We start from the raw sequence: 26,040 nt of genomic DNA on the forward strand, positions 1-26,040 counted from the left end.
AAGGCCTCTAAAGGGCCCCCCTTGAAAAAACCCCAAATTAGTCCTGAATATGTAGAGGATGATGAACTGCCTTCATGCTCATACGAGATAGTCAGAAGACCAGGATGTTTTTTCACAACCTCAGGTGGTTAACGACCCAAAATTTTTGTTTGCCAATGAAGACTTGGATAGCTTAATAAAGGCCCTAAGGGATACCTTAGAATTGAGGATGGTAGTCGAGTGGAGAGAACCAGAGAGACGGTTAAATGTCCCTAAAGACTTTAAAAATCGCTTACTGTTTGACACAGAAGAGACCAAATTGTGGGAGAACGTACCCAAAGTAGACATTCCTATTACCAAAGTTGTAAAAAAGACGGATTTACCGTTTGAGGATTCCACGCAACTTAAAGATGCTATGGACAGGAAATCGGATTGTCTACTTAACCCCTTAAGGACGGAGGGTTTTCCGGCTCATTTCTCGCTCTCCAACTTCAAAAATCCATAACTTTTCCATTTTTCCGTGTACAGACCTGTGTGAGGGCTTATTTTGTGCGTAACAAATTTTACTTTCCCGTAATGTTATTTATTTTAACATGCCATGTACTGCGAAGCTGAAAAAAAATTCCAAATGTGGAAAAATTGAAAAAAAAACTGCACGTGCGTCACGTTCTTGTGGGCTCAGTTTTTACGACTTTCACTCTTCGCTCCAAATAATATTCCTACTTTATTCTTTGGTTCGGTGCGATCGCGGTGATACCAAATTTATATAGGTTTTATTGTGTTTTAATACATTTTCAAAAATTAAACGAATGTGTACAAAAAAGAAAAAAACTTTTTTGCCATCTTCTGACGCTAATAACTTTTTCATACTTTGGCGCATGTGTGAGGGGTCATTTTTTGCGAAATGAGGTGACGTTTTCATTGCTACCATTTTGAGGTCTGTGCGACATTTTGATCATTTTTTATTTCATTTTTTATGTTATGTAAAAAGGTGTAAAAGTCGCATTTCGGACATTTGGGCGCCATTTCCCGCCTCGGAGGTCACCGCCGCCTGTAACCGTTTTTATATTTTGATAGATCGGGCATTTTGGGACGCGGTGATACCTAATATGTTTGTGATTTTTACTGTTTATTATGTTTTATATCCGTTCTAGGGAAAGGGGGGTGATTTGAACTTTTAATATTTTATTAATTTTTTTTATTTTTTAAACTTTTTTTTTTATTTTTTTTTTTCACTATCTTTTAGACCATCTAGGGTACATTAACCCTAGATAGTCAGATCGCTCCTACCATATACTGCAATACTTCTGTATTGCAATATATGGCATTTTTGCAGCACATTCATTACAATGAGCCACTGGCTCATTGTAACGAATCTGCAGCTGCCAGATAGCCTCGTGTCAAAAGAAGACACGAGGCTACCATGGCAACCGATCGCCGCCCCCCGATGACGTTCGGGGGCGTGGCGATCGGAAAAAAGATGGCGGCGCCCACGCGCCGCCGTCTTTTAAACGCCGCCGGCGACTTTGCCGGCGGCGTTGAAGGGGTTAATAGCCGCGATCGGTGCAAGCACCGACCGCGGTTATTAGCGGTGGGGGTTTTGTGCAATATGCAAAAACCCCCACCTCTGTATGAAGAGGACTCAGCCCGTGAGCCCTCTTCATACATCCCTTATACCTCTGCGCCGTAGAGCTACGGCGCAGAGCGTTAAGGGGTTAAAAAACTTTGGGAGTCTTCTATGACTACAATCAAAACAAACATTGCTACAACCTCAGTATCCCGCACTCTCCTATTCTGGTTAGGGGGTTTGGAAGACCATCTCAGGGAAGGCACCCCTGGAGAAGATATTCTAGATTCATTGCCTTTACTTAAATCTGCTACTGCCTTTTTAGCTGATGCTTCAGCAGAATCTATTCGCTTTGCCTCAAGAGATGCCGCCCTCTCAAATGCCACCAGAAGGGCCCTCTGGTTAGAACAAATGGTTGGGGGGCATTCGTTCTAAAGCAAAACTTTGCAGCCTTCCTTTTTCAGGTGAATTCTTGTTCGGATCTGAGCTAGATGAGATTCTTGACAAAGCTGCAGATAAGAAGAAAGGTTTTCCTGAACCTAAACCTACACCAAAAAAAGCAGTTTTTTTCGTGGCTTTAGAGCAAACAAGGACCAACCAAAGAATAAGGGGAGATCTTCCTGGAGACAGGGGAGGAAAGAATAAGCCATTCCTGTTCAGTTCCTCAAACAAACCAGAAAAGAAGCAATGACGCCAGGGTGGGGGGGAGGGTTGAAGAACTTTCTCCCCCAGTGTAAGAACATAACAAACAACAGGTGGGTGACTTCCATTATCCAAGATGGTTACCGTATAGAATTTATGTCTTCTCCTCCTTATCGGTTTTTTCTGTCCAGGCAATCCTCAGGAAGTCTGACACATCATCTTTGGGAGCAAGTGTCTACCCTGCAGAAACTGGAGGTGGTTTGTCCAGTCCCCCCAGAAGAAAAAAGCTCCCTGAGTCTTTACCAAAGTCATGGCGGAAGTGGTCAAATACTTGAGGACCGAAGAAGTCCTAGTGGTCCCATACCTGGACGATTTCTTACTTGTGGGAGACTCGGAGAAAGTAGACAGATTACTTCTGAAAATCAAGGACTTCCAGAAGAGAAAATACATCTCGATACGAGCAGCGATGAGTCTTCTGGGGTCCATGACCTCCTGCATCCAATGTGTAGCCTGGTGCCAGAACCATACAAGACCTCTCCAGTCCTGGATCCTGTCAAAATGGGACAAAGACTACCATCACCTGAATTTACGATTGAAGATTCCTTCAGCAGTAAAAAAAATCCTTAAACTGGTGGAAGGATCTCGATCACCTTCAAATAGGTGTGAACTGGGTTCTCTGGCCAATAATCCAGGTCCAGACAGATGCCAGCACCTCAGGTTGGGGAGCTCTTCTTCCAGGGAAGTACGTTCAGGGCCTCTGGTCCCATTCAATTGTGCATCCTCAAACGAAAGGGAGCTGAAAGCCGTCCTAAAAACCCTGGAAGCCTGTACCAAGGATCTAAAAGGGAAGCACCTAAAGATCTTCTCCGACAATACAACTACGGTTGCATATTTCAAGAGACAGGGCGGAACAAGGTCAAAGAAACTTCAGAACATCTCCCAGAAAATATTTTCTTGGGCAGAAGAGAATGCTCTTTCACTTTCAGCAGTCCATCTGAGAGGCTCAGAGAACGAGGTAGCAGACTACCTCAGCAGGACACCTATTCTCCCTCACGAATGGAGCCTAAAAACCGAAATCTTCCAGGAGATTGTCCTCAGATGGGGAAACCCTGCCATCGATCTCTTTGCATCCAGGACAAATTCAAAAGTCAAGAAATTTTATTCCCTAAATCCAAAGGAAGTTCCTTGGGGTTTGGATGCCTTCTCCCAGCCTTGGGATCAGGATCTCCTCTACGCATTCCCTCCAGTTCCTCTGATCAACAGAGTTCTCCAGAAGTTAGTATCCAGTCCGGCCAAGCTGATTCTAGTAGTTCCGTTTTGGCCAAAGAAAAGCTGGTTTCCGCTTCTGCAAAAGCTGGCTCTAGACCTTCCTTTCATCCTTCCCAAGATTCCAGACCTCTTGCACCAGGGACCAGTCTTACACCAGAACCCAGGGTTCCTGAATCTATCAGCCTGGATCCTGAAAGTGCCTTCCTGAACACAAAAGGACTCTCCTTTAAGGTAATAAAGACTTTGAGGAATAGTAGGAAGCCTGTGACCCATGCTATCTATCTTAAGATATGGAAAAAATGTTGTGCCTGGTCTATTCTCCCAATATCTGCCAGTTTCTTGATTTCCGGCAGGAGGGTTTCGACAAGGTACCCTGGCCTAGTACCCTGAAAGTCCAGGTGTCGGCTTTAAGCGCATATTTTGATACAGCGCTTGTGGAACACAGGTGGGTAAAGAGATTCTTTCAGGCCTGTACCCGCTTAAGACCTACTGTAAAGGAATCTTCCCCTCAGTGGGACCTTTCCTTGGTCTTAGATGCGTTAACCTCAGATCCCTTTGAACCCAATGAGTCAAATAATTTACGTTTTTTAACCCCTTAACGCTCTGCGCCGTAGCTCTACGGCGCAGAGGTATAAGGGATGTATGAAGAGGGCTCACGAGCTGAGTCCTCTTCATACAAAGGTGGGGGTTTTTGCAAAATGCATAAAACCCCCACCGCTAATAACCGCGGTCGGTGCTAGCACCGATCGCGGCTATTAACCCCCCCGTTGCCGCCGGCAAAGTCGCCGGCGGCATTTAAAAGACGGCGGCGCGCGGGCGCCGCCATCTTTTTTTCGATCGCCACGCCCCCGAACGTCATCGGGGGGCGGCGATCGGTTACCATGGTAGCCTCGTGTCTTCTTTTGACACGAGGCTATCTGGCAGCTGCAGATTCGTTACAATGAGCCAGTGGCTCATTGTAATGAATGTGCTGCAAAAATGCCATATATTGCAATACAGAAGTATTATACAGAAGTATTGCAGTATATGGTAGCAGCGATCTGACCATCTAGGGTTAATGTACCCTAGATGGTCTAAAAGATAGTGAAAAAAAAAAGAAAAAAAAAAAGTTTAAAAAATAAAAAAAATTAATAAAATATTAAAAGTTCAAATCACCCCCCTTTCCCTAGAACGGATATAAAACATAATAAACAGTAAAAATCACAAACATATTAGGTATCGCCGCGTCCCAAAATGCCCGATCTATCAAAATATAAAAACGGTTACGGCCGGCGGTGACCTCCGAGGCGGGAAATGGCGCCCAAATGTCCGAAATGCGTCTTTTACACCTTTTTACATAACATAAAAAATGAAATAAAAAATGATCAAAATGTTGCACAGACCTCAAAATGGTAGCAATGAAAACGTCGCCTCATTTCGCAAAAAATGACCCCTCACACATCTCTGTGCGCTAAAGTATGAAAAAGTTATTAGCGTCAGAAGATGGCAAAAAAAATTTTTTCTTTTTTGTACACATTCGTTTAATTTTTGAAAATGTATTAAAACACAATAAAACCTGTATAAATTTGGTATCACCGCGATCGCACCGAACCAAAGAATAAAGTAGGCGTGTTATTTGGAGCGAAGAGTGAAAGTCGTAAAAACTGAGCCCACAAGAACGTGACGCACGTGACGTTTTTTTTCAATTTTTCCACATTTGGAATTTTTTTTCAGCTACGCAGTACACGGCATGTTAAAATAAATAACATCAAGGGAAAGTAAAATTTGTTACGCACAAAATAAGCCCTCACATAGGTCTGTACACGGAAAAATGAAAAAGTTATGGATTTTTGAAGTTGGGGAGCGAGAAATCGGCCGAAAAACCCTGCGTCCTTAAGGGGTTAAGAACTCTGGGGTGTAACCCATCTGGTCCAGGAGCTTTGTACACATTGATTTTATTGAGCTTAGATTGGATAATGTCTACATTTAGCCAGTCTAGTATATTACAGGGTGCATGACCCGCACTGGCACCACCCAAGTCAGAAGTTCTCTCTTCTATTGTATAAACGGAGCTAAAAAACCTATTAAGTAACTCCGCCTTCTCCTGGTCTCCAGTCACCGATGCCCCATTTTCAGAATAAAGGGGTCCAACCTGTTCTGACCCATTTTTTTTTGCATTGATATACCTAAAAAATTTCTTGGGATTTGTTTTGCTATCTTTAGCCACCTGTCTTTCATTTTGTATTTTGGCTGATTTGATTTCTTTTTTACAGATTTTGGTAAGTTTTTTGTAAGTATTGAAAGCCTCAGGTGACCCGTCAGATTTATATTTTTTAAATGCCCTCTTTTTCTCATTAATTGCCCTTTTAACTGTAGCTGTAAGCCACGCGGGGTGTAATCTAGCCCGTCTATACTTGTTACATGTAGCTGTAAGCCACGCGGGGTGTAATCTAGCCCGTCTATACTTGTTACCTGTAGCTGTAGCCACGCGGGGTGTAATCTCGCCCGTCTATACTTGTTACCTGTAGCTGTAGCCACGCGGGGTGTAATCTCGCCCGTCTATACTTGTTACCTGTAGCTGTAGCCACGCGGGGTGTAATCTCGCCCGTCTATACTTGTTACCTGTAGCTGTAGCCACGCGGGGTGTAATCTAGCCCGTCTATACTTGTTACCTGTAGCCACGCGGGGTGTAATCTAGCCCGTCTATACTTGTTACATGTAGCTGTAGCCACGCGGGGTGTAATCTAGCCCGTCTATACTTGTTACCTGTAGCTGTAGCCACGCGGGGTGTAATCTAGCCCGTCTATACTTGTTACCTGTAGCTGTAGCCACGCGGGGTGTAATCTCGCCCGTCTATACTTGTTACCTGTAGCTGTAGCCACGCGGGGTGTAATCTCGCCCGTCTATACTTGTTACCTGTAGCTGTAGCCACGCGGGGTGTAATCTAGCCCGTCTATACTTGTTACCTGTAGCCACGCGGGGTGTAATCTAGCCCGTCTATACTTGTTACCTGTAGCTGTAGCCACGCGGGGTGTAATCTCGCCCGTCTATACTTGTTACCTGTAGCTGTAGCCACGCGGGGTGTAATCTCGCCCGTCTATACTTGTTACATGTAGCTGTAGCCACGCGGGGTGTAATCTAGCCCGTCTATACTTGTTACATGTAGCTGTAAGCCACGCGGGGTGTAATCTCGCCCGTCTATACTTGTTACATGTAGCTGTAAGCCACGCGGGGTGTAATCTCGCCCGTCTATACTTGTTACATGTAGCTGTAAGCCACGCGGGGTGTAATCTCGCCCGTCTATACTTGTTACCTGTAGCTGTAGCCACGCGGGGTGTAATCTCGCCCGTCTATACTTGTTACATGTAGCTGTAAGCCACGCGGGGTGTAATCTCGCCCGTCTATACTTGTTACCTGTAGCTGTAGCCACGCGGGGTGTAATCTCGCCCGTCTATACTTGTTACATGTAGCTGTAAGCCACGCGGGGTGTAATCTAGCCCGTCTATACTTGTTACATGTAGCTGTAGCCACGCGGGGTGTAATCTCGCCCGTCTATACTTGTTACATGTAGCTGTAAGCCACGCGGGGTGTAATCTAGCCCGTCTATACTTGTTACATGTAGCTGTAGCCACGCGGGGTGTAATCTAGCCCGTCTATACTTGTTACCTATTGGAATAAATTTAGAAGTATAAAAACCCAGGACAGATTTGAATTTCTCCCATGTAACATTAGTATCACCATGTGACAGTATCTGATCCCAGTCTATATCCTGTATTGCAGCCCGGAATTTTTGGAAATTAGCCCTCTTAAAATTCAAAGTTTTCGATTTTCCCACCTGTTTCTGCTTTTTAAAGTTTAAGAGGAAAATAATTATATTATGATCGCTGTTCCCAAGGGGTTCCCTGATACTGACATTTTGGACAATCTCCTCATTGTTAGAAATCACAAGGTCCAACAATGCGTCACCTCTTGTGGGATCTTCTACAAGCTGCAACATAAAATTATCCTGAAGAATATTCCTTAAAATGTTTCCCCTTCACAGATGAAGACGAGCCCTGACCCCAATTTATATTTGGAAAGTTAAAGTTTCCCATTATCACTACGGTCCCCCCCTGTGCAGCCCGCTCCATCTGTTTATATAGGTGACCCTCTATTTCCTCAGAGATGTTAGGGGGCCTATAAATTACACCAAAAATAATTTTTTCAAAGCTCTCTTGGCTTTGAATTTCAACCCACAAAGTTTCAGCCTCGTCACACTCTGAGACCACTGACTCATTCACAATCGCTTTTAAGTCTCTTCTGACATACAGACATACACCACCTCCCCTCCTATTACATACAGACATACACCACCTCCCCTCCTATTACATACAGACATACACCACCTCCCCTCCTATTACATACAGACATACACCACCTCCCCTCCTATTACATACAGACATACACCACCTCCCCTCCTATTACATACAGACATACACCACCTCCCCTCCTATTACATACAGACATACACCACCTCCCTCCTATTACATACAGACATACACCACCTCCCCTCCTATTACATATATACATACACCACCTCCCCTCCTATTACATACAGACATACACCACCTCCCCTCCTATTACATATATACATACACCACCTCCCCTCCTATTACATACAGACATACACCACCTCCCCTCCTATTACATACAGACATACACCACCTCCCTCCTATTACATACAGACATACACCACCTCCCCTCCTATTACATGTATACATACACCACCTCCCCTCCTATTACATACAGACATACACCACCTCCCCTCCTATTACATACAGACATACACCACCTCCCCTCCTATTACATACAGACATACACCACCTCCCCTCCTATTACATACAGACATACACCACCTCCTCTCCTATTACATGTATACATACACCACCTCCCCTCCTATTACATACAGACATACACCACCTCCCCTCCTATTACATACAGACATACACCACCTCCCCTCCTATTACATACAGACATACACCACCTCCCCCCTATTACATACAGACATACACCACCTCCCTCCTATTACATACAGACATACACCACCTCCCCTCCTATTACATACAGACATACACCACCTCCCCTCCTATTACATACAGACATACACCACCTCCCCCCTATTACATACAGACATACACCACCTCCCCTCCTATTACATACAGACATACACCACCTCCCCTCCTATTACATACAGACATACACCACCTCCCCCCTATTACATACAGACATACACCACCTCCCCTCCTATTACATGTATACATACACCACCTCCCCTCCTATTACATACAGACATACACCACCTCCCCTCCTATTACATACAGACATACACCACCTCCCCCCTATTACATACAGACATACACCACCTCCCCCCTATTACATACAGACATACACCACCTCCCCTCCTATTACATACAGACATACACCACCTCCCCCCTATTACATACAGACATACACCACCTCCCTCCTATTACATACAGACATACACCACCTCCCCTCCTATTACATACAGACATACACCACCTCCCCCCTATTACATACAGACATACACCACCTCCCCCCCTATTACATACAGACATACACCACCTCCCCCCCTATTACATACAGACATACACCACCTCCCCTCCTATTACATACAGACATACACCACCTCCCCCCCTATTACATACAGACATACACCACCTCCCCTCCTATTACATACAGACATACACCACCTCCCCTCCTATTACATACAGACATACACCACCTCCCCTCCTATTACATACAGACATACACCACCTCCCCTCCTATTACATACAGACATACACCACCTCCCCTCCTATTACATACAGACATACACCACCTCCCCTCCTATTACATACAGACATACACCACCTCCCCCCCTATTACATACAGACATACACCACCTCCCCCCCTATTACATACAGACATACACCACCTCCCCTCCTATTACATACAGACATACACCACCTCCCCCCCTATTACATACAGACATACACCACCTCCCCTCCTATTACATACAGACATACACCACCTCCCCTCCTATTACATACAGACATACACCACCTCCCCTCCTATTACATACAGACATACACCACCTCCCCCCTATTACATACAGACATACACCACCTCCCCTCCTATTACATACAGACATACACCACCTCCCCTCCTATTACATACAGACATACACCACCTCCCCTCCTATTACATACAGACATACACCACCTCCCCCCTATTACATACAGACATACACCACCTCCCCTCCTATTACATGTATACATACACCACCTCCCCTCCTATTACATACAGACATACACCACCTCCCCTCCTATTACATACAGACATACACCACCTCCCCCCTATTACATACAGACATACACCACCTCCCCCCTATTACATACAGACATACACCACCTCCCCTCCTATTACATACAGACATACACCACCTCCCCCCTATTACATACAGACATACACCACCTCCCACCCTATTACATACAGACATACACCACCTCCCCCCCTATTACATACAGACATACACCACCTCCCCTCCTATTACATACAGACATACACCACCTCCCCCCCTATTACATACAGACATACACCACCTCCCCTCCTATTACATACATACATACACCACCTCCCCTCCTATTACATACAGACATACACCACCTCCCCTCCTATTACATACAGACATACACCACCTCCCCTCCTATTACATACAGACATACACCACCTCCCCTCCTATTACATACAGACATACACCACCTCCCCTCCTATTACATACAGACATACACCACCTCCCCTCCTATTACATACAGACATACACCACCTCCCCCCCTATTACATACAGACATACACCACCTCCCCCCCTATTACATACAGACATACACCACCTCCCCTCCTATTACATACAGACATACACCACCTCCCCCCCTATTACATACAGACATACACCACCTCCCCTCCTATTACATACATACATACACCACCTCCCCTCCTATTACATACAGACATACACCACCTCCCCTCCTATTACATACAGACATACACCACCTCCCCTCCTATTACATACAGACATACACCACCTCCCCTCCTATTACATACAGACATACACCACCTCCCCTCCTATTACATACAGACATACACCACCTCCCCTCCTATTACATACAGACATGCACCACCTCCCCTCCTATTACATACAGACATGCACCACCTCCCCTCCTATTACATACAGACATACACCACCTCCCCTCCTATTACATATATACACATACACCACCTCCCCTCCTATTACATATATACACATACATCACCTCCTCTCCTATTACATACAGACATACACCACCTCCCCCCTATTACATACAGACATACACCACCTCCCCTCCTATTACATACAGACATACACCACCTCCCCTCCTATTACATACAGACATACACCACCTCCCCTCCTATTACATACAGACATACACCACCTCCCCTCCTATTACATATATACACATACACCACCTCCCCTCCTATTACATACAGACATACACCACCTCCCCCCTATTACATACAGACATACACCACCTCCCCCCTATTACATACAGACATACACCACCTCCCCTCCTATTACATACAGACATACACCACCTCCCCTCCTATTACATACAGACATACACCACCTCCCCTCCTATTACATACAGACATACACCACCTCCCCTCCTATTACATACAGACATACACCACCTCCCCTCCTATTACATACAGACATACACCACCTCCCCTCCTATTACATATATACACATACACCACCTCCCCTCCTATTACATACAGACATACACCTCCTCCCCTCCTATTACATACAGACATACACCGCCTCCTCTCCTATTACATACAGACATACACCACCTCCCCTCCTATTACATACAGACATACACCACCTCCCCTCCTATTACATACAGACATACACCACCTCCCCTCCTATTACATACAGACATTCACCACCTCCCCTCCTATTACATACAGACATACACCACCTCCCCTCCTATTACATACAGACATACAACACCTCCCTCCTATTACATACAGACATACACCACCTCCCCTCCTATTACATATATACACATACACCACCTCCCCCCTATTACATATATACACATACACCACCTCCCCTCCAATTACATACAGACATACACCACCTCCCCTCCTATTACATGTATACATACACCACCTTCCCTCCTATTACATACAGACATACACCACCTCCCCTCCTATTACATACAGACATACACCACCTCCCCTCCTATTACATGTATACATACACCACCTCCCCTCCTATTACATACAGACATACACCACCTCCCCTCCTATTACATACAGACATACACCACCCCCCCCCTATTACATACAGACATACACCGCCTCCCCCCTATTACATACAGACATACACCACCTCCCCTCCTATTACATACAGACATACACCACCTCCCCCCTATTACATACAGACATACACCACCTCCCCCCTATTACATACAGACATACACCACCTCCCCTCCTATTACATACAGACATACACCACCTCCCCCCTATTACATACAGACATACACCACCTCCCCTCCTATTACATACAGACATACACCACCTCCCCTCCTATTACATACAGACATACACCACCTCCCCTCCTATTACATACAGACATACACCACCTCCCCTCCTATTACATACAGACATACACCACCTCCCCTCCTATTACATGTATACATACACCACCTCCCCTCCTATTACATACATACATACACCACCTCCCCTCCTATTACATACAGACATACACCACCTCCCCTCCTATTACATACAGACATACACCACCTCCCCTCCTATTACATACAGACATACACCACCTCCCCTCCTATTACATACAGACATACACCACCTCCCCCCTATTACATACAGACATACACCACCTCCCCTCCTATTACATACAGACATACACCACCTCCCCTCCTATTACATACAGACATACACCGCCTCCCCCCTATTACATACAGACATACACCACCTCCCCTCCTATTACATACAGACATACACCACCTCCCCCCTATTACATACAGACATACACCACCTCCCCCCTATTACATACAGACATACACCACCTCCCCTCCTATTACATACAGACATACACCACCTCCCCCCTATTACATACAGACATACACCACCTCCCCTCCTATTACATACAGACATACACCACCTCCCCTCCTATTACATACAGACATACACCACCTCCCCTCCTATTACATACAGACATACACCACCTCCCCTCCTATTACATACAGACATACACCACCTCCCCTCCTATTACATGTATACATACACCACCTCCCCTCCTATTACATACATACATACACCACCTCCCCTCCTATTACATACAGACATACACCACCTCCCCTCCTATTACATACAGACATACACCACCTCCCCTCCTATTACATGTATACATACACCACCTCCCCTCCTATTACATGTATACATACACCACCTCCCCTCCTATTACATACAGACATACACCACCTCCCCTCCTATTACATACAGACATACACCACCTCCCCTCCTATTACATACAGACATACACCACCTCCCCTCCTATTACATACAGACATACACCACCTCCTCTCCTATTACATACAGACATACACCACCTCCCCTCCTATTACATACAGACATACACCACCTCCCCCCTATTACATACAGACATACACCACCTCCCCTCCTATTACATACAGACATACACCACCTCCCCTCCTATTACATACAGACATACACCACCTCCCCTCCTATTACATACAGACATACACCACCTCCCCCCTATTACATACAGACATACACCACCTCCCCTCCTATTACATACAGACATACACCACCTCCCCTCCTATTACATGTATACATACACCACCTCCCCTCCTATTACATACACCACCTCCCCTCCTATTACATACAGACATACACCACCTCCCCTCCTATTACATACAGACATACACCACCTCCCCTCCTATTACATGTATACATACACCACCTCCCCTCCTATTACATACAGACATACACCACCTCCCCTCCTATTACATACAGACATACACCACCTCCCCTCCTATTTGCCCTGTCTTTCCGAAAGAGTGAAAAACCTTGAATATTAACAACCCAATCATGCGATGCATCGAGCCATGTCTCTACTACACCAACAACATCTAACTGTTCCTCTAATATCAGAGCCTCAAGCTCGCCCATTTTGCCTGTGATACTTCTGGCATTTGTGAACATACAATTTAATTTTCCAGTTATTTATCTGATTTAAAGTAATTTTACTGGCACATATATCCTCACCACTGTACTGTAACTTGTGGATCTCCTTATCCACCGCCTTGATCCCACATACACCGCCCACCTCACCACCCACCAACATAACCTGCCCCCTCTCTGACCTGTCTACCCCTTCAGTGTCTTCCTTTTCCTCCTCCCCCGATCCTAGTTTAAATACTCCGCCACCCCTGCTAGGATCTTCTCCCCCAGCACAGCAGCCCCCCTTCCACTTAGGTGCAAGTTATCTGCAGAAAACAGCTTGTACCCCAGTGAAAAGTCAGCCCAATGCTCTAGGAACCCAAATCCCTCTGCTCTACAGCAGGATCTGAGCCATGCATTTAACTCCCTGAGCTCCCGCTGTCTGCTCTGTGTAGCGCATGGCACAGGTAGAATTCCGGAGAATACTACCTTGGAGGTCCTTTCCTTAAGCTTTGAACCTAGTTCTTTAAAATTATTCTTCAGGCTCCTCCACCTACCATCTATTCTGTCATTGGTACCAACATGGACCACAACAGCTGGGTCATCCCCAGCCCCTCCCAGTAATTTATCCACCCTTTCCACCACATGCCGAACCCTGGCACCAGGGAGACAGCAAACCAGTCGGTTGAGGCGGTCTTGGCGACAAATTATTCTATCCGTCTTCCTGATTATAGAGTCCCCTACAACCACTAGCTGCCTTGGCTTGCCTGCACTCCCATCCACCCTACTACTAGCTGGTCTGCTCCCCCGGCTGTGAGGGAGAGCAGGATCCGCTAGGGCTGCCATTTCTGACACTGACGTCCTTACATCATTGCACAATTTTGCTTGGATGTTCAGAGTCAGAGTTGGCCTTCCTTTTCTTTGACCCCTTCCTACTCCCTCTAGTTACAGTAACCCAACTACCCACCTGGCCCTGCTGGCTTTCCTCTCCACCCTCCACTTCTACCCCGCTTATTGCTTGCTCAGTGAGCAGCATACTCCTCTCAAGATTGTCAATTGCTCGCAGCCGTGCAATATCTTCCTCCAGATCTCTAACACAAGCTTCCAGTAGAAAAATATGGGCACATCTGTCACAGCGGTATTCACCCTGGAACTCTTGCTCCAGCAGTGTATACATGCGGCAGAGTGTGCACTGGAGCATACCACCAATCTTGCTAGCCATATCCTAGTAACAAAACTGTGATGAGTATATAAATCAAGAGATATAAAATGTAGGTTACTTACAGTTCTGTGGACTTCTCTTTTTCAAACTCTGCTTTTTTCAACTCCACTTATGCTCACAAGCCACTTAGAACCACAAGCCAAAATTGAGTGAGCTCAAAAGTGAGTTGCTAGACCTTAATTTATCAGGTGTGAACACTAATCCCTCCTCCCAATTAGCAGACCAGGCAAAGAAAGGAAAAAAAAAAATCTATTTAAATTGTGACACTAAGAAAAGTGCCTCGCTATTGCCTATATACTCAGTCCACAATCACCCAAACAACAGATTCACTCTTAACACACACAAAACTCCGCTTTTTTCAACTCACTTAAGTTCACTAGCCACTTAGAATCACAAGCCAAAACTGAGCGAGCTGAGTTCTACCATCACCATAGACAGGGGACATCCTCTACACCTAGAGGAGAGGAGGTTCTACCATCACCATAGACAGGGGGCATCCTCTACACCTAGAGGAGAGGCGGTTCTACCATCACCATAGACAGGGGGCATCCTCTACACCTAGAGGAGAGGAGGTTCTACCATCACCATAGACAGGGGCATCCTCTACACCTAGAGGAGAGGAGGTTCTACCATCACCATAGACAGGGGGCATCCTCTATACCTAGAGGAGAGGCGGTTCTACCATCACCATAGACAGGGGGCATCCTCTACACCTAGAGGAGAGGAGGTTCTACCATCACCATAGACAGGGGCATCCTCTACACCTAGAGGAGAGGAGGTTCTACCATCACCATAGACAGGGGGCATCCTCTATACCTAGAGGAGAGGCGGTTCTACCATCACCATAGACAGGGGGCATCCTCTACACCTAGAGGAGAGGAGGTTCTACCATCACCATAGACAGGGGCATCCTCTACACCTAGAGGAGAGGAGGTTCTACCATCACCATAGACAGGGGGCATCCTCTACACCTAGAGGAGAGGAGGTTCTACCATCACCATAGACAGGGGACATCCTCTACACGTAGAGGAGAGGAGGTTCTACCATCACTATAGACAGGGGGCATCCTCTACACCTAGAGGAGAGGAGGTTCTACCATCACCATAGACAGGGGACATCCTCTACACCTAGAGGAGAGGCGGATCTACCATCACCATAGACAGGGTGCATCCTCTACACCTAGAGGAGAGGAGGTTCTACTATCACCATAGACTGTGGGCATCCTCTACACCTAGAGGAAAGGAAGTTCTACCATCACCATAGACAGGGGGCATCCTCTACACCTAGAGGAGAGGAGGTTCTACCATCACCATAGACTGTGGGCATCCTCTACACCTAGAGGAAAGGAAGTTCTACCATCACCATAGACAGGGGGCATCCTCTACACCTAGAGGAGAGGAGGTTCTACCATCACCATAGACAGGGGGCATCCTCTACACCTAGAGGAGAGGAGGTTCTACCATCACCATAGACAGGGGACATCCTCTACACCTAGAGGAGAGGAGGTTCTACCATCACCATAGACAAAGGTTCTTTACTGTAAGAGCAGTGAGACTGTGGAACTCTCTGCCGCAGGAGGTTGTTATGGCGGACTCTATGTACATGTGCAGGAGAGGCCTGGATGTCTTTCTAGAGAGCAAAAATATCACGGGTTAGCGGGGAATGGAGTAGGCAGCAAGGCGCCAGAGCTCCGCTACCCGAATCCTGATATTATCCTGTGGCACCCACCTGCAACGTGCCAGGACCCGGAAAAGCGGCTGTGACATCGGGGAGAGCCGCGGCAGTGAGGCGACAGACCGCTCTAACAACAGAATGCCGGGCGGCAGGCGCAACAAGCCGGGGGAGAAGCACGTGGAGCGCAGCTCCCAAGATGGCGCCCGGAACACACAGGGGGAGCGCATGGAGCGGTCACTGCGGGCGGAGACCGCTGCCAGATTGAGCGGCTTCGCACGGGCTACTCCAGGAACGGAGAAGAGAAGGGGTGGCAGCAGCAGCATGTCCCAAAAAGGGACTCCAAGTAAGTCTCCAGGCTCCAGATATGAAGTCCTGCAGGACTCACTGTCAGAGGAGGAGGAGGAGGATGCAGGGAAAGCACCCACAGAAGGGCAGGAAGAGGAAGATGATCCCCAAGATTCTGATATTGAGGCTGAACCCACATTAGCAGATATCCTTAGGGCAGTGCAACATAATACATCTACACCGCGTGGATAGCCTGAAAGAGGACATTCTGCTGATGCGGCAAGATATCCATAAAGTTGCAGAAAGAACAACTGTGGTGGAGGCCAGAATTGGAGAGGTGGAGGGAGTAATACCCCCTTTGCGGCAGGAAGTAAGAGAGCAATCCCAGGCCGTGATAGCCTTACAAGCAAAAGCTGATGATCTGGAAAATCGGTTGCGCCGCAACAATGTGAGGATAGTTGGAATGCCGGAGAAGGTAGAAGGTCAGAACCCGGATGAGTATTTTGAAAAGTGGCTTGGGGAGACCTTTGGAAGAGAGAACTTAACTCCCCTATTCGCGGTAGAACGGGCCCATAGGGTACCTACAAGACCACTACAGCCTGGTAGACCGCCGCGACCTGTACTCATCAAGCTGCTGCATTTTAAAGACCGTGACCGGATCTTACGTATGGCACGAGATAGGAATGATATCCTGGTAAATGGAGTAAGAGTGGCCTTCTATCAAGATTTTTCAGCTGAAGTCCAAAAGAAGCGGATGCAATTCTTGGACATTAAACGGCGACTGAGGGCCTTGGATGTTGTATATTCTATGTTGTATCCGGCAAGGTTGCGAGTAGTGGCCCTTGGAACCACTCATTTTTTTGATACACCAAGAGCGGCGTTACAGTGGCTGGATACTCATGACCGGCTGCTTGGGCAGCAAGAGGCGGAATGGAAGTCCACTGAAGTGAACTTTGCTAAGAGTTTTCTATATATCCTTGTTATAAGTTTAATGTCTGTCTTAACATGGGGAGGGGGGGGGGACCTTTGTTAGTTGCCTGGTTAATATGTCTAAGGGATGCTGCTGTCCTGGTAGTAGTGCAGGTGGGAGCTACATAGATTGTGGCGAGGTGGCGGAGCGGCAATGTATAACAACAGAGGCGGCGGAGTGTTTGGGAAGGAATACACACTCTCTGGGAGAATGTGGAGGAAAAGTGTGCTGGGGTTGGGATATCAATGTATCATGCATATATTGGCTAGGATGCTAAATGTTTGCCCTGTTCCTCTTTGGAGGGAAGAAATGTTTACGTTGGAGGGTTGGGATGGGGGGGAGGGCTCGAGGTTGGTCTGGCTGGACAGGTGGAGCAGGAGCTATCCACTTAAGGGAAATAGAGAGGGGAGTAGTTGGGCAATGTGGTATGATGGCGGAGAGCTTTAAGGGGTTGTCCTGGAATGTCCGGGGCATGGGATGCTCTAAGAAAAGGAGGGCCATATTTGACTATATAAGGAATAATGCTGCAACGATGGTAGGATTGCAGGAAACCCACTTGACAAGAGATACGGTATCCTTGCTTCATAGGGCGTGGGTGGGGCATAGTTTCCACGCTTTCCATACTACATATTCTAGGGGGGTAAGCTTGTTGATAGCTAAATCACTTCCGTTTATACTTTATTCTTCCTATTCTGATTCAGAAGGGAGGTTTGTGGTGGTACATTGCCGAGTATACCATTGGGAATGCGTAGTGGTGGTGTTATATATTCCACCGCCGTATTCTTGTGTGCCGTTGCGAGAGCTGCTGAAGAAATTAGAGGTGTTGCCGGATGTACCCTGGCTAATTATGGGGGATTTTAATAAAGTATTATGCGAAGGGAAGGACAGATTAAATAATGGAGGGGGTGGAGGAACGAACAATTTAACATCCCTGGGGAAGTGGTGTGAAGAAATAGGCCTTCATGACCTGTGGAGGGAGCGCAATGAAGAAGTACGCCAATTTTCATGTGTTTCATCTACTTATGGCTCCTTATCTCGTATAGATATGGTTTTGGGTACGGACAGGGCAATATCAGCTGTGGTGGACGTTCAGTACCTGCCACGGGCTTTGTCGGATCACTCCCCTATCTTACTGACAGTAAACTGTGGGGGGGGGGGAGACGTATTAAGGGTGGGTGGCGCATGAATGCGTTTTGGTTGCGATTGATAGATGGGATGACGGTAAAGGACCGCTTGAAGGAATATCTGGAATATAATGAGGGATCTGTGTCTAGAGTGGTTCTATGGGATGCCATGAAAATGTTCCTGCAAGGGGCTTTGGCGAGAGAAATAAAAAAGGTTAAAACTAAATCTAGAGGAATTGGAGTGGAGCTACAGTATAGAGTGAGGGAAGCAGAGGAACGGCATGTTCGCAGTGGCACACGAGAGACGGAGGAGAGGTGGATAGCAGCGCAAAAACAGTTGAAAGAGCATATGCTGGAACAGGCAGAGAACAAGCTTATGTTTCTAAAAGAACAATTCTATGCCGAGGGAGAACAAACGGGGAAATTGTTAGCTAGGATGGCAAATGCTCGGAGGACTAACTCATATATATATGCATTACAGAATGTTGAAGGGAGGGAAGTGACAAATGCGGAAGGGATATTAGAGGTACTGTGTACTTATTATAAACAACTGTATTCTTCCCGGGCTAATTATTCTAGGGAACAACTGGACTCTTATCTGGGAGAGGTGCGCATGCCCAGGCTAAATGCAGAGGCAAGGGAAATGTTGGAAAGCCCAATAACTCTAGAGGAGTTGGAACAGGCAATGGGGAGTATGGCCAATGACAAGGCGCCAGGAATGGATGGCCTCCCCATAGAAGTGTTTAAGGAGTTTGGGGAGATACTACTACCGCAATGGTTAGAAACGCTGAAAGACAGTATGGAGCAGGGTAGCCTGCCAGCCTCCTGTTATGAGGCACTGATAGTGGTGCTCCTTAAAGAGGGAAAGGATACAAGACTGCCAGAATCATACAGGCCGATCTCTCTTCTGACGGCAGATGTTAAATTGCTAGCCAAGGTACTGGCGAACCGGTTGGGTATAGTAGTAGGGTCTGTGGTACACAGGGATCAATCAGGGTTTATTCCCTCCAAATCAACGGCGTTAAATCTCCGGAGATTATTTTTGAATTTACAGGCTGTTGAGGGTGATAAGGATAGAGCTGCGGTGGTGTCACTAGATGCCGCCAAGGCTTTTGATAGTATAGAATGGGAGTATTTATGGGCAGTATTAGAAAAGCTAGGGTTTGGTCCCAATTGCATACAGTGGGTCCGGTTGCTATATAAATCACCGGTGGCGAATGTGAGGGCGAACGGGGGGGTCTCGGAACAGTTTCAGTTACAGAGAGGTACAAGGCAGGGGTGCCCCCTATCGCCCCTTTTGTTTGCTCTCGCTATTGAGCCCCTGGCTTGTATAGTCCGACAACATCCAGCCTTGAAAGGGTTCAGTTATACAGGGGGGGAAGAAAGGATTGCACTGTATGCGGACGATGTCCTTTTATTCTTGGCGGAGGCGCAGACTGCAATGCCAATAATAATGGAGGTGCTGGAGCACTTTGGGAGTTTCTCCGGTATCCGGATTAATTGGCCGAAGTCGGCGTTGCTTCCTCTGTCCAGCAACTGTCCGGAACTGTTGCAGGTGGGGGAAATTCCAGTGGTGGAGGAATTTAAATATTTGGGAATCCGGGTTACTAGGAACATACCGGATTACGTTGAGTTGAATTTAGTGCCACTGCTAAAGGAGGCACGCTCTAGGGTCCAGGTATGGAATAAATTACCTATATCGGCCCTAGGTCGGGCAAATTTAATTAAGATGATCTTAATGCCACAATTTTTATATATTTTACATAATGCTCCGGTGTGGATACCGAAAGTTTGGTTCAAAAAGATTCATAGCCTGTTTCGGGATTTAATTTGGAAGCAGGGTGTGCCTAGAATAAAATTAGAGAAACTGCAATTACCTAAGCATAGAGGGGGGTTGGCAGTCCCGGATGCGTGGGCATATTATATGGCAGCTCAATGCCAGCACTTCGGAGGATGGGAGAGACCGGGCGAGGAGTCCTGGTGCCCGGTGGTAGTTAGGCATTATGGGGGAGCGTTGGATCCAGTGGCTGTATTAGAGGCGGGTAAATTGGGGAATAAAGGGAGTCGCTACCCAACACTAGTATTGATGCAAAAAATCTGGAAGGTCTACAAACAGATAATGGGGATAGGATCTTGGACAAAATATACTCCGCTATGGGATAATCCATATCTGGGGGAGGTGTACATGCTGGATAATACAAAGTTGGAAACAGAAGGGGGTAAAATATTTAAGCCAGGTATATGACGGATCCAACCTTAAATCTTTTAGTCAACTGGAGGAAGAATTTGAGGTGCCCAGGAGTATGTTTTATCAATATTTGCAGTTGAGACATGGCTTGCAGGCGCAGTTTGGACCTGAGGAGATTGAGATTTCGTCACTGGGGGTTATGACAGGGGTAGTACAAGCCCAGAATATGAGGAATCTTATATACTGTATGGGGCGATATTGGATAAACGGCTGGGTGATTTGATGAACACAACAAAGAGGAAATGGGACCTTGAGGTCGGGGAATTGCCGGATGATGAATGGGAGGAGATTTTAGAATCTCTGCATAAAATATCCTTGAATGTAGCACAGAGGCGGTCCCAACTATTTCTTTTACACAGGGCATATAGAACCCCGTTAGTGTTGTATAAGATGGGGTTGAGGGCGGACTCAAAATGCCCACGATGCCTAGCTGAGGGGGCGGACATACTACATATGTTCTGGACATGCCCGGAGTTAAGGGGGTTGTGGAACAAGATCCAGCGGTTAATACAAAAGGTTTATGGCGTTCAAATTCAGCAAGATCCTAAAGTGTGTGTATTGGGATTCGTGGGTGAGGTAGATGTCACTAGGGCAGAACAGACGGCAGTGGCTAAGGTGTTGTATCAAGTACGTAAGACCATTGCAAGGCATTGGTTGGATGCTGATCCCCCGAGGATGTCAGAAATCAAAAGCTCGCTGAATAATACAATTAAGATGGAATTGGGAGTATATCTAAAGAGAGATGCAGTTAAGAAGTTCGGGAAACAATGGAAAAAATGGCTGGAATGCCCAGGAATGGGAACAGAAGATCTGATCCGGAGATGGCAAAGAGTATGCCCTGTAGGATAGATGAAATTGGGAGGGAAAAGGTGAACTGAGGTTAGAAAGGAGATAGCTCTTTGGGAGATAGAATACGGAATACCTCTTGAGGAACATGGTACAGCCAGACCTGGGAGGGGGGAGTTGGGGGGGGGGAATGTTCATATGTTCAGAATCAATGCTTTATATTTACAGTTGAACTGGTGCTATTCGTATATGTATACTGTAATACACATATGCTTTAATAAAAGTTACCTGATTTAAAAAAAAAAAAATATCACGGGTTATGGGGATAAAACATTTATTTAATTCTAAAAGGTTAGACTTGATGGACTGTCACCTTCAGGAAGTCCTTGTATAATAATCCCCAGTGTCACCAGATCTGGAGAACACAAGATGGTACAGATTCCTCCTCACACCCATCAATCCCCAACTAATCTGCGGAGATGAGGAAATCCTCACAACACAAAGTCACTAACACTGGATCTGTTTTATCTTCTAGTCTGAGGGACAATGGATTCTCTGAGGAGGAGAAGGAAGAAATAGAAAAGCTGCAAAAAAGAAAACCCAATATGAGAATATATTACTGAGGAAACCAGGAGAAGATCCCAGGACATTATGGACAATTCTTCCGCCAGTGTTAGGAGGTTTCCTGGTGAATATCACTGATAAGATGTTATACACAGTGACCCCCACTACTACCAGGTGTATACAGGACACATATACAGAACCTCCTGTATCATATATTATACAGGATACAAGGGGTTACACACAGTGACCCCCACTAATACCAGGTGTATACAGGACACATATACAGAACCTCCTGTATCATATATTATACAGGATACAAGGGGTTACACACAGTGACCCCACTAATACCAGGTGTATACAGGACACATATACAGAACCCCCTGTACCATATATTATACAGGATTAGAGATGAGCGAGCACTAAAATGCTCGGGTACTCGTTATTCGAGACGAACTTTTCCCGATGCTCGAGTGCTCGTCTCGAATAACGAGCCCCATTGAAGTCAATGGGAGACTCGAGCATTTTTCAAGGGGACCAAGGCTCTGCACAGGGAAGCTTGGCCAAACACCTGGGAACCTCAGAAAAGGATGGAAACACCACGGAAATGGACAGGAAACAGCAGGGGCAGCATGCATGGATGCCTCTGAGGCTGCTTAATCGCACCATTATGCCAAAATTATGGGCAACAGCATGGCCATGACAGAGTGACAGAATGAAGCTAGATAGCATCTAAAACATCCAATAATTGACCCTGACACTATAGGGGACGGCATGCAGAGGCAGCGGCAGGCTAGAGAGTGGCATGGCGACATACCCTAAATGGACTCAGGCTTCAAACCAATGGGTGGCAGAGAGGAACCAAAGGAGGTGAGCAAGAAGCGCTCAAATAATATCGGTACATGATAAAAGTTTGCCAGTATATTTTGTGGATTACACAGCAGGGTGGCGACAAAGTTAACATGGAAGCCATGAAAACAACCCAAAATTCTGCATGACACAGCTCGTTTGATAAGGGGACCATGTATGGAGGCAGTGAACTAGTAGTAGATTAAAGGTGCTGCAGTTAAAACTATGTTAGTTGGATCTTGGCATGGAGCTGGCGCGCCGCTGCCAGGCGAGCTTTCGCCAATCCAAGCCCCTGTCTCTAGGCTACTCCCCAAACAGCACTTCTAAGAACCTTTTGTATAAGATCAAGTGTAATAGCGTTCTTATAAGTTTAGGATATGGCGGGTGAGGGGAATGGAAACAGATGCGCAAGAAGCGCTGAAATAATATTGGTAAATGATAAAAGTTTGCCAGTATATTTTGTGGATAACACAGCTGGGTGGCGACAAAGTTAACAACTTTGATGTGGAATCCATGAAAACAACCCAAAATTATGCCTGACACAGCTCGTTTGATAAGGGGACCATGTATGCCTACAGTTCATGCCAGTCGCTGCTCTGGCTGCCAGTCTCCTTTCGAATACAGTTTAAAATAATAACCCTCATCCATAAAGCTCTGTATAATGCTGCACCCCCCTACCTCTCCTCTCTTATCTCAGTCTATCGCCCAACCCGTGCTCTTAGATCCGCCAGTGATCTTAGATCAACCTCTACCCTAGTGCGGACCTCCCACTCGCGTCTCCAAGACTTCTCTAGAGCTGCACCAATTCTATGGAATGCTCTGCCCCGGACTATCAGACTAATACCTAACCTCCAAAGTTTCAAACGTGCTCTTAAAACCCATTTCTTTAGGCAAGCCTATAACACTCATTAACTGCATGAAGTTTTAACTCTTCTACTAACCCGTCCTGTGTCGTCCTCCCATCTGTTATCCAGCAACCAACAGGCACCAGACTTCTATGCAGTCCCATTCACCCTGGACCTGGTATATAAGATGACGGCTGAGTGGTTCAAGCGACAGCAATTCCATTTATTATATTTTGTTCTATTCCCTAAGAAGAATGGCTTGACCATTAAATATTCTTTTACCTCGTGTCACCCCATCATCTTCATAAACCGTAAGCTCTGGCGAGCAGGGACCTCACTCCTGTTGTTCCATACAAATGTTGTGCTCTGTTACATTACATTTGTATTTGTTTCCTATGATTTGTAAAGCGCTACGGAATACGATGGCGCTATATAAATAAAGATTATTATTATTATTATGGAGGCAGTGAACTAGTAGTAGATTAAAGGTGCTGCACTTAAAACTATGTTAGTTGTATCTTGGGATGGAGCTGGCGCTCCGCTTCCAGGCGAGCTTTCGCCAATCCAAGCCCCTGTCTCTAGGCTACTCCCCAAACAGCACTTCTAAGAACCTTTTGTATAAGATCAAGTGTAGTAGCGTTCTTATAAGTTTAGGATATGGCGGGTGAGGGGAATGTAAACAGAAGCGCTGAAATAATATTGGTAAATGATAAAAGTTTGCCAGTATATTTTGTGGATAACACAGCTGGCTGGCGACAAAGTTAACAACTTTGATGTGGAATCCATGAAAACAACCCAAATTTCTGCCTGACACACCTCGTTTGATAAAGAGACGATGTATGGAGGCAGCTATATGGACGACTTTTGGAGGTAGCAATGGAGACAACGTGTGGAGGCTGCTATGGAGACAATTTAATTTGGATAGTGCCTGTATGTGGCAGTCCAAAAAAGTTTTCAAACCAGAGGAGCAGGTAGGTGGCCCTCCAGAAAAATGGAATAGATTGAGTGCCTGTATGTGGCAGTCCAAAAAAGTTTTCAAACCAGAGGAGCAGGTAGGTGGCCCTCCAGAAAAATGGAATAGATTGAGTGCCTGTATGTGGCAGTCCAAAAAAGTTTTCAAACCAGAGGAGCAGGTAGGTGGCCCTCCAGAAAAATGGAATAGATTGAGTGCCTGTATGTGGCAGTCCAAAAAAGTTTTCAAACCAGAGGAGCAGGTAGGTGGCCCTCCAGAAAAATGGAATAGATTGAGTGCCTGTATGTGGCAGTCCAAAAAAGTTTTCAAACCAGAGGAGCAGGTAGGTGGCCCTCCAGAAAAATGGAATAGATTGAGTGCCTGTATGTGGCAGTCCAAAAAAGTTTTCAAACCAGAGGAGCAGGTAGGTGGCCCTCCAGAAAAATTAAATGCATAAAGTACTATAGCTAGAGCCAGTGGGCCCTGTCAAAAAATAGCCAGTTTCCTCTGCTTTACTGTACAAAGAGGAGGAGAAGGAGGAAAATGAGGAGGAGGAGGAGTGGATAAATTATTCAGGTTGAGCTTCCTTCACCTGGTGGAGATTGGAAATTATGAGAAATCCAGGCTTTATTCATCTTGATAAGCGTCAGCCTGTCAGCGCTGTCAGTCGACAGGCGTGTACGCTTATCGGTGATGATGCCACCAGCTGCACTGAAAACCCGCTCGGACAAGACGCTAGCGGCAGGGCAGGCAAGAACCTCCCAGGCGTACAGCGCCAGTTCGTGCCACATGTCCAGCTTTGAA

This window comes from Engystomops pustulosus, chromosome 7 (genome assembly GCF_040894005.1).
Source record: "Engystomops pustulosus chromosome 7, aEngPut4.maternal, whole genome shotgun sequence".
Classification (NCBI taxonomy): Eukaryota; Metazoa; Chordata; class Amphibia; order Anura; family Leptodactylidae; genus Engystomops; species Engystomops pustulosus.